Here is an 8,874-nt window from a genome sequence, read left to right as displayed (position 1 = left end):
TTTGATCATAATAATCTGTGTATATGTCCAAACCTTTATTTATCTAAATATAATACTTGTTGAGTGTAATTTCTGTTTGTTGTCGGTACATGCGCGGGAGTGTGGTGGGCGCGGGGCGCGGGGCGCGGGGCGCGGCGGGCGTCGTGCAATGTGCGACACACTTATGTCATCTCAGCACATCAATTACGTGGGAATACATCACATTATTTCTTCGTACAACTATTGATTTTATTCACATATTCGCACTATACCCGCCGCACCAATACTTGTGAAACTAGCCTAAACATAACTTACGATAACAACCTCGTACCATTACAATTACGCAACAAAATAATTAAACAAGTAGTAATAATTCACAAATAATTTATCAATGAATGCAGACGTAAAATATCCTGCCTATAGGTCCAAGAAAACACACCTAATGGTCTTTTGATAACATTTCCGCAACTACATCCGACGATGACGTAACGTCGCTATATTTTTTGGCAAACGTAATCAACAAATAGCAGATGAAAGAGCAACCGCACCGGAAAAGTAAAGAAACGCTACAATTGTTACAATTGTAATTAAAGCAACGATTCCTTGGAAATCGATAGCGAAAAAAATAACTATACCGCGACTCGATGCCGCGAACGGAAACGCTCGATAAACGCTCCAGTTTGCCGAGTTGCGAGAGGCTAATAAATTTATTATCACTTAAAATTATCATATTTGTAATATAAATTGCGAGTAGTCGCCATAAAAGTGGATCGATTAGAGTTTTTCAGGTGCAGCCTGGCGGCGGCGGCAAGCGTGAAATTACTGCTAACACACACTCACCTAGCTAAGTGTACGTTTTGTTAGAACATACTGTCTTACGTGGCCGAGTGTGAGCCGAGCACATGCAATATAACAATAGTCTAGTAAAAAAATATTAATAATTTCTTTAACGTAGCTTTAAAAATACTAATTATTAATAATTTTACATCAGTTTTAATTAACAGTAGAAAACTATACAGGATGTTACCACTTATTTACTGTTAAACTTATAGGGAAATTGGTAATATCGTGACATATTTTGTTCTTGCTTTCATTATGTTTAACTAACAGAGATAACCTTTCAACTTCCTCTGTACACTTATGTGATATTTTAACCTTCACCTAAATATTTGAACATAAATCAAGCCGCTTTTGGAGTAGACTTCGTAACTATGGCGATTAATAGAATGGGTAAAACAAAAGCGGTTTGCCTTTGAGCCCATTGATTTAGGTAAATTATGTAGCTTAGATGTGTAAAATTGGGCATTAATAAAAAAATGGGACGATTTTTAAAACCAATTGAAAACTATTTTCTATATACTCTACTATATTTAAGAAGTGTCCCAAATCTATAGGGTAAGTAAAATTATAGCCACCTAATCTAGATATCTAATGCCTAAACAAAAACGGTTTGATACAATAATCCAATAATCGTCGTCGTAAGTCGTAATACTTTCAATAAGCGCTTAGCAGCATTTGTACTAGCAAACAGTCTTACATGCGATTAAAGAACCACGCGACCGTGAAATAAAAATTCTAAATGCTAGTTTATAGAAGGAATTCATTGGAAGTTGTTTTTTAGCTGATATAACTCATTTAATGGTTCTCTTGACCTAAGTATTTATAGTGGAATATAATAGGAGCATTGAATTAGCTATATATTGCTTCATTAGCGGCTGTAGTAACATTCTCGATATGCCCGTAAATTCTTATCGTCCTAAGATGTTGTGTCGTTGAATAATAAGTCATGTTCACACTTCTATATAACGACAGGGATGATCTACTGGGTGTTAATAAGGGTTGTGTATTATAATTTTGTACTTGAACTTACTAAGTTGCAATATAAGTTGAAAAATGCTATAGTAGTTTAGCGAGGTTAAGAATTTACTGAGGTCTTTATTGCGAGTGCCTATATTTGAAGAACCATGATTTTTAGGATTAGTTCAACAAAATTGTTGAACTATCGAATAAAAATATTTTTAGTTGCATTTTGTAACTAGATAAAATTTGTTATAAACCACAACCTACCCTTTCTCATTACCACACTAGTTAGCGAGAAAAGCTAACTTCGAACATGAATGACTTTAATAGATTTAAGTTAATGTTAGATATTCAAGAATGAAAAATATAAAGGGAATCCATTATGTCAGTAAAATACATTCGTGTCTTTTACTGAAATAAAGGATTCCCGAACATGGTTTATAACATTTTTATATTATCATCTATACTTAATATAATAAAGCTGAAGAGTTTGTTTGTTTGTTTGATTGTTTGTTTGTTTGTTTGAACGCGCTAATCTCAGGAACTACTGGTCCGATTTCAAAAATTCTTTCAGTGTTAGATAGCCCATTTATCGAGGAAGGCTATAGGCTATATAACATCACGCTACGGTCATAAGGAGCGGAGTAGCAACGAAAAATGTTACAAAAACGGGGAAAATTTTGGCCCATTCTCTTAGGTGACGCAAGCGAAGTTGCGCGGGTCAGCTAGTTCTAAAATAACTACATAGAAAATATCTTGCTCCCTTTGCAGCAGGTACATTAAAAACAATGTTGAAAATATAAAATTAAGAATTGTCCTGTGCTGTAGATAAAATTGTATACAATAGCAAAATAAACTTTATATCTAACTGGAACTGTAATGTAATGTGTTAACAGGCATTTGATATCCACACTGTAACATGTTGTAACATACTTCAGTAACTAATGAGATCGTTATGCGTTCCGCTATAAGTGCAATGCTCCTCAAGATCACGATAAAACGCTGCAACTCAAGAAATGAAGTAATAAAACGAACTTTCAATGACACGTCAACACAAAAACCCACTATTAAAGGTATCGTATTAGTGTGTGTAGTTTTAATTGTGTTCATAATCGGTGGTTGAATGTGCGCTAGAGTTGGTCTTCTGTGACCTAACAGTAATTGCCGCACTTATGCCGTTTTTCCTTCAGCTATTAGTCGTATTTACGAGCTGCAGTAAGCATGCACGAATTGCACGATACAGCCATTAAAATGTGTATTAAACTATACTTTATTTCGTATAAAAATGTGGAAATAACATTTGATATTTCCGTATTGTTATACAAGTTTGACGGATGCTTTTATGTAACAGTCGGATAATCTATTGCTGATTTTATTTGTTCTGTTACAGTGAATATGTCAGTGTGTTTTCATGTCCAAGTTGCGGTATTTAATTGCCGTTATAAATCTCTCTGTTAAAATTACGGAAGCTATCAAAGTTTGAATAAATTCTTCAATGCAGATAGATACTTTACAGTAGGAAATGCGTTCTCCTTAACAGACAGAAAGTAAGATGAAGGCATAATTTTGTTTCAAGCTTAAACGCAAAACTATGGAATAATGATTTAATTCATTAAAAATGTTCAGTCTATTTAACAAAGACTATAATAATTAGTAAGGTACTGGTTTGTAGTACTTTCGTCTAACTGTCCTGTTACAAAAGAAACATGGATCCCTTTTAGGTAACGCTCAATACGAGCTACGTGACAAATATCACACAGAATAATATGTTAATACATCTCGATCCTTGTCACGTGCTCGCTAATTACATGCAACGATACTTGCCTATACGCTCACAATTTCAGCAACAATTTTCCTGAACGAAGTCACCTGCAAATCTACATACATATTATATTCAATAGCATGAAGTTCTCGATAAACCGTTGGGCCAATCACCACTTATCGTAGAACCGATGGAGTTCCCATCCAGTACAATAACAGGATTTTTTAAACAGGAAAAATATTGAATTTTTATTACTTCGATCGCCTAAAGACCGTTACTTGTCAAAAACATGCATGCATAGTCGTTTGTAGAGACTTTTCGTTTATTCATCATCAATAATGTACGAATGAAATATTGCGAGTAGTGTGATATTTATTATGACTGTAAACACAATATACATACAATAATCTAACAGGAGTAGACGATTAGGTAGTAATAGGTAGAACTGATTGAAGAACGATAGCCGCTAGACCTCGACATCGAATATGTTGGTGTACTTAACACATTTTTACATGTATTTATAGCAATCAATGAATACTGAAGAAGATACCTAACAATCTGCTTCTTGGGTGGTAAAGATTGAGATTTTTATAATAAATCTTAAATCAACTTGGATCCCAATTTGCCGTAAAATTTTAAATACTTACGTTAAACATGGGCATGCATTATTTATTATATTTTATTAATTTATTTTGCATAAACAATCTGAAAATATAGAAATTTATTAGTGGTTCGTGAAGGATTTACGACAACAATCAATTTCTGCATAATTTCAATTCGAAAGCGAATGAGTACGTGACCGAACATAGCATTAGTAAGATTTTGTTAAATTGGAAACTTCTATATTAGGAATAAAGTATGTAAGTTATAATTATATAGTGAAGTTTATTACCTAACGTTTGTACTACAAAAAACTTCATGAAACGATTGCTTCTAATTTACTACTACTACTACTACTACTTTAATAGTAATACTACGTTCTAATCAGCGACTACAGTTGATATTGAGTACAAAGAAAAGCTTGCCTCAAGAAATTAAGTGTCAATTGAACCAAAGATCTATGTTAAGGGTTCCGAAATATGTTTGTTACTGGGAATTTAATAAGTGAGAAGCTCGAAGTTACAGTAATTAAATGTAAAAGATAAGAGCTAAGTAGAAGCTGATTTTAAGAAGCACTAGCTTTTGCCCGCCAATCCATCGCGAGAAAAAAATCCCAGCGTAAAAAGTATGTGTTAATTCAGGTAATTACCATATGTGTGTCAAATTTCATCTAAATCTGTTAGTACTTTTTGCGTGGAGGAGTAACAATCATCCTCAATAACTTTCGCAATTATAATATTAGTAAAAAAAGTAGGATGATAAATCTTGGTCATCATCAAATAAACGCGTTTGTGATTGCCAGTAGTAATTATTTAAAAAAAGAGATTTTATACAAGTTTGTTAGTATCGTACCAAGTGGAATTCTTTAGTGTCTTTCTGCCCCTATGGGAAAATGGCGTGAATGTATGTAGGTATGTATGTATGAGATTTCATACACATTTTCGATTGGCGTTGAGATTTGGCCTGTTAGTCATAGGTTTGGTTTTGTAGAATCATTTGGTTTAAAAAATTATGATATTTGGAAAATAATGTCTTTAGAAGCTGTTGACAGATAAACGCACATTCGTGTAGCGGGTTTAAGAAATTGATTTAATGTAGAATATTATATGAATGATTTAAACTTCATTCAAAACAAGCAGATTAAAAAATAACAAATTGATTAAGTGCTCAAATACGGACACTAATGATAGTTACAATAACTGAATTATGAAACAAACAAGAAACTCACGGTCACTCTATGCGGCTCCATAGCTGTGGAAGTACAAAACACAACGTCGCTTTCAAATTTCTTAGATCAATATGGCTATTGGATGAGAGCAAAACCCTTAAGACACAGGATTTTTAATATCAGTTAAAAATTTGATTAAACAGAAGCCTTTTTTAGTTCGTAACGTAAAATAATATAAGAAATTACATCGTGTTGCCCGATACTCGTGGTGAACTTCAAGAACAGAATACACCCACACAGGTTCTTGTCCTTAGGGATCAAGAAATAAAAATTCAATATTTTAATGTCCCAGTTTCGTTGCTAAAGTACACAGAAACATATATTACAATTGCTTTGTACAGCAGATTTGTCTTTTAATTACTGTGTTCAAGTTTTCTGTAGTCTATTTATTTTCTCCTTGTGATAGTTTTGATTTCTGCTTCGATCAATTCTTTAGAATTTGAACCATCAGGATAGACAAAATCTGGTGAAGGATAACAAAAACTGTTGTTGAAATCTAAAATAACTCCTAAAATTATGGCATTTTGTAGGCGTTCTTTTAAAATATGTGACGTCTGCATAACTGCTTTTAATATACTTATGAATTAGTTCAGTAATCAAAATAAAAAAGTATAGTTCGTCTTTAAATATTCTGTCAATCGTCCAAATAGGTATAATATAATCTAAGACGAAGTTCTGATAGCCGCCGTTTCGTGGATGAACTTCCATTCGACTGTTTCGAATTAGTTTGAGTTAAAAGCTGACCCCAGTGACTAAGGTTTAATAGGATTGGAAGAACGATACTAGTATCTACTAACAGTCACACACAATTTCTGTTAAAATTTCTTTTCAAATATCAGAGTGCCAATTGTTAATTATTTATATGGTTGAAAAGACGTCTACTAGTAGAGGTGTTAAAAATTGTATATAGTTTTCGTTCCATACGACAAACGTTAAGAAGATTAGGATAGATGTAATGCCTTTCATTAGTTTATACTTATAGTTTAGACAAATATCTATTTAAAAATCTGAAGCGTCAAAAACCTATACAAATAACTTCCGATTTTAGACCTAGTTCCTTACTCAAAATCACACCTTTTTCTCATAGGGGTAGGCAGAGACCATAGAACGCAACTTGCTTCCCTACAAACTGCCCTTGCGTCATTCACATCCATACATGTTGTCATACAGGACCGCCGGTTACGGGTATTACGCACCCGATTTTTTTGCAAGACATCACCGATTTGATCTGTGTATGTCTTTCTACGGCGTCCCCGCGTTTCCATTTACGTCTGCCGTGTCAAGTTTATAAGTTAGCTTTTATTATTTCAACGTTATTATAAAATGTATGCGTATATTTTTTCTTATTGTTGTAACTATAGGTACAGTCTTATTAGAATGTACATTAATGTAATGACTACCTTTGCTAGTAGATAATGGATAAAGATTTTAAAATCAGTTTGGGATTTCCCAATTTTATTTATACGTAAACAAATTTTTCACTTCCATGCTGTTCAGAATCGGGTTAAGTTATTAAACTTGTACGCGTAAAAGGTTCATCTAAATGCTCAGGTTATGTAATTTTTTTCGTAAATTGTAATTATTACGCCCGAAATATTTGATTTGGCATCCATTTGATACCAATGATTATACGAAATTGCGACGACCCTACATATTTTCTATACTAAAATGTGTTTCACATATTTTCATAAAGTGTGATTTGACCAGTAGTTAACTACCCTATTTCAATAAACTAATATAAGTACATGGATTTGTTTAAAGGCAGATGGATAAATGTCGCAATTTATCCAATAGATAATGTTGCAGATGAGTGAAAATAAATTGTCCAATTCCTCCCGATAACTGAAACTTATTCAAATGTGTCAGTGACAGTGACTTAGGGTTATGCTTTGAAATAAGGCTTTCATTTGAAGACTGGTTTGAAACATTACATTTAGGTAATCTATTAGTCAGTTAAACTGGCAGAAAATGTATGAAACCAACTGTCAAAATATTATATGTTAAGCTAGTTGATACTTATCTACAAAGAGCGAATCCGGGTTTTAAGGTTGAAAATTCGTGTCAGTGATATTTTCGATGTCAATGTACTGAAAATATGAAAATGTTTTAACATATTATAATATAGGTACTACGCGTTTTTCTCATAGGGGTAGGTAGAGACCAAAGAATGTTGGATAGGTATACTTAGGTTATTTGGTTGTCTACTTTTTCAAAACAATATTTGGAATTAAACATCAGTGATATTGTAACTTTGACAATCATAAATGTCTCTTATTAATTCAGAGTACTTATACTTATGTATTATTTTCTAGTTTTTAGGTATTGCATGTAGAGCTATGTTATACATTTATTTAGTTAAGTATGTCCTATTGTATTTAGATTTTAATGCATCGTTTTTATTCAGAACATTTGTTAAATACATTTCATTTGACTCCATCCGAATTTTATTTGCTGTTAGTTCATTTTAGTCGGGAATTTCTAAATATCGATTGTTACGGGGAAATCATCAAATATTTCAATATTTGTACCAGTCATCGATTTTGTCTAAAATACCTATGTTCATTGTTATAATGTTCTGCTAGGTAATAAGTCCAAATGGACTATTTTCCATTGTAAATACATTTAATTGAATTCAGTACTCTAGGTAGGTATAAGTTTTACCTCTAAACCATGTTTTAAACCAAGATACCAGAATTTATATAAAGTCATATACCCAATTAATATATTTTGAAGTTATTATTTCCTTAATCTGATGCGTAGTTGCGAGTTTGTTATGAGACAGACCAATGTGTTTTGATAGAATAAACGACGTTTAAATTATTTAAACAATACATTCTAGTAAATTTCTTGTTAAAATGAAAAATACATCCGAAATAAATGAAATTAATCTGTGATTGAGTTGCGAAATGTCAATTTTGAGGCATACTTATTACTAATGTTAATTCTTTAGCTGTTACATTAATGTAACACATATTTACTAATATCTGACAAATGTATGGCATCAACACGCTTAGACTTACCTTACTTACAGGATGATTAAATTCAAAAATATATTGGTCAAAAACCTGACTGTCGAAAAATATAATTAGTCAAGTTGCGAGTGTCATAAATATAAGTAATTCAAAATGGAGCGAGTACAAAGTTGTACGGTTGCTGTGACACGATAGCCTCAATTTGGCGGGCGTGAACCAATTACTAGAGTATAGTGTCGCCAACTTTCAGTAAAACGCCGTCATAAAGTGCGATATCCCGCTGCGAGAACGCTTTATTTTCCTATAAAAGCGTTTTATCCACGTATAAAAGCTTAAATCCGCGCGGAGCTTTCTCCCGGCGCTCGTCGGCAAAAAGAGCATTAGCGCGTCCCCGCGGCAACATGGCCGGGGCACGCCCCGCGCCGCGCGCCGCTCGTTGGCTGGGCGGCTCTAGCGCGGCTCTCCCGCGACTCTCCCGCCCGCCGCGCCATTGGCCGGCGCCGCCTCCTGCCCACCGCGCGCCCAGCGGCAGT

Source organism: Anticarsia gemmatalis, chromosome 2, assembly GCF_050436995.1.
Source record: "Anticarsia gemmatalis isolate Benzon Research Colony breed Stoneville strain chromosome 2, ilAntGemm2 primary, whole genome shotgun sequence".
Taxonomy (NCBI): domain Eukaryota; kingdom Metazoa; phylum Arthropoda; class Insecta; order Lepidoptera; family Erebidae; genus Anticarsia; species Anticarsia gemmatalis.
This window is presented reverse-complemented; position numbering follows the sequence as displayed.